The sequence below is a fragment of the Halictus rubicundus genome, unplaced genomic scaffold (assembly GCF_050948215.1).
Source record: "Halictus rubicundus isolate RS-2024b unplaced genomic scaffold, iyHalRubi1_principal scaffold0516, whole genome shotgun sequence".
In the NCBI taxonomy this organism is placed as follows: domain Eukaryota; kingdom Metazoa; phylum Arthropoda; class Insecta; order Hymenoptera; family Halictidae; genus Halictus; species Halictus rubicundus.
Window position 1 is genome coordinate 27,501 of NW_027489057.1, and position 2,500 is coordinate 30,000.

The 2,500-nt window shown below is 49.0% G+C and overlaps 1 non-coding gene and 1 pseudogene across 1 annotated transcript; both read right to left on the reverse strand.

Moving 5' to 3' along the window:
* LOC143364398 (large subunit ribosomal RNA) overlaps positions 1 to 317 on the reverse strand; it is a 4,483-nt pseudogene extending 4,166 nt beyond the window's left edge.
* A 1,343-nt stretch (positions 318 to 1,660) lies between these two features.
* Positions 1,661 to 1,815, reverse strand: LOC143364394 (5.8S ribosomal RNA). Its single transcript, XR_013084106.1, has one exon. It is a non-coding gene; the product is annotated as a 5.8S ribosomal RNA (ribosomal RNA).
* Between the last annotated feature and the right edge of the window lie 685 nt (positions 1,816 to 2,500).

Below are 2,500 nucleotides of genomic sequence, written 5' to 3' on the forward strand. Positions count from 1 at the left end.
TTACCACCCACTTAGGGCTGCACTCTCAAGCAACCCGACTCTAAGGAGAGGTCCTCCCGAAACGCGTACCGGTCGCTACGGGCCTGGCACCCTCTACGGGTAAATGGCCCCATTCAAGATGGACTTGGACGCGGTTCGACGTCACGGGATAAATGGACCCTCCTAAACACTACATTTCCCAACGGCGGAACCGCGGGATTCAGTGCTGGGCTCATTCCTGTTCGCTCGCCGCTACTAAGGAAATCCTTGTTAGTTTCTTTTCCTCCGCTTAGTAATATGCTTAAATTCAGCGGGTAATCTCGCCTACTCTGAGGTCGTCAAACGTGAAAAAAAAATGTTTCGTATATTTCACCGAAAGCATTAAAAGTACGCGAGAACGTACAGAGGAGCACAAAAAAAAAAAAAAAAAAAAAAACAAAACCATATATCTTATGCGCCACACCAAAGTGTCTTTTCTCTATATAATGTATATATAGAGATTTCTTCATTTTGTTCGTCGATCGGAAACTCTCGCTAGACGATCGGCCGGTTAACTTTAACGTCCGTCGAAAAGAACTTCCGGGGACTGGACGACCGACAGATCGCGCGGTCTCGCGATCGACAATGAAGAAAAAAAGACATGGGGCGACCGACAAAGGTTTGTTTTCACCTTCACCTTCTCGTGCTCTGCGTGACAACACGTTGTGGTGACAACGATGTTCGAAAGCCACTCCATAGAGGAGTATATATATTTTCAACACCCGGTGGGGTTTCTCTACTACACTAGACACACGGGGGTACAGAAACGCTGCACGACGCGATATCATCGATCAAACCAAAGAGACACGAGATCTCGGTCGTCATTCAATTCAACGAACGTGGCGATGGAATCCGCAACGGATTAGCGAGGACACGCGACGACGGGGAAATTATTCGACCCGATACAAGTACGCGTGCGCATCCCGCACAATGCCAAATGTTGCTATGTCCATCAGTCATCAAAGCGTTCGTAGAACGAGAGACCACTGTCTCGCGAACTCTAAGAATATGTTTGTCGAAGTCGCTGGCAACGACGACCCTCCGCCGCAATTATGTGTAGAGAGACACATCCACGCACAGACGTATTTTATTTTATATATCATCTCCCTGGGGCTTACGTTGCACGCCACAGTTGCGCACACAGATTTTACACGGGTGTCCGGTATCTCTTTCTTTATTTGTGTCCATTCACTGTAGTCTCTTGAGACTCTTATACCTTTCGTATACGCATCATTTCAGACGACGTCGGGAGCGCGTAAAATGTTCGAGAGTGAAACGCTTCTTCCGCAATGCGAATCGTTCCAGAGAGAGAGGAGAGAGAGATTTCGATCGTCGGAGCGGTGTTCACGGGCGGTCGTATTGAAAATACGACTCACGACGCCGCAAAACACTCACGCAAGTCCGAATGTGATACCCATTCCTATTTCCTTCTTCTCACGAAGACCGTTAGACGCAATGTAAAATTTGCAATTTTCACAGAACCGCGTCAAACGCCGACGAAACGTCCATCGTTCGCTCGTACGTAGCATCTTTGCAACCCGACTCAGAAACGCTCTTTGCGCCCTCCACAAAATTCGACATGGAGAGGTAAGCGACGGCGGGGACTTACAAGAGCAACGCAAGCAGTATTTGGTTACGTAAACGACCCTCAGCCAGGCGTGGTCCAGGAATTGTATCCGTGGACCGCAATGTGCGTTCGAAATGTCGATGTTCATGTGTCCTGCAGTTCACACGTTGACGCGCAATTAGCTGCGTTCTTCATCGACCCACGAGCCAAGTGATCCACCGTTCAGGGTAATCGTATAATTTGATTTATAATCAATATATAATTATGTCTCTTGTTCTGCGGTTCATAAGAACGCCGATACCTGAAAGCTCCAACCAGCGCGCGAAGGAGATTCAGGCGTCGTTTTTAAGGACGACACACGATCGTCCGTAGAAACGGAAACCGTCGCGAGTACGCGATTGCAATGCGCACACGTATCCGACGGCCGGGCGGAAAATACATTGAAAAACCTTTAAAGTGGAAAACACAGGAGGAGAATTCAGAAAACGACGGGGATCATAGACAACCCGATACTGGATCCCGACACTTCTCCTCCTCCTCTCTCTTATTGGAGAATGAACTCGATAACTAACGGACTTCACAGCCGGCTCTGGCCGTGCGCGATCGTTCGTCCCAAGCTCTTGTGCACTGTATTATCGCCACACAGAGAGTAGAGTGTCAGAATCGCACACAGCTTTACGCGAGCTACGCAGCCGGTCCTCTCGAAACACATTTCCAATTGTGCACGGAGAACGATTATTCGATACTAGCGGACTTCACAGCCGGCTCTGGCCGTGCGCGATCGTTCGTCCCAAGCTCTTGTGCACTGTATTATCGCCACACAGAGAGTAGAGTGTCAGAATCGCACACAGCTTTACGCGAGCTACGCAGCCGGTCCTCTCGAAACACATTTCCAATTGTGCACGGAGAAAGATT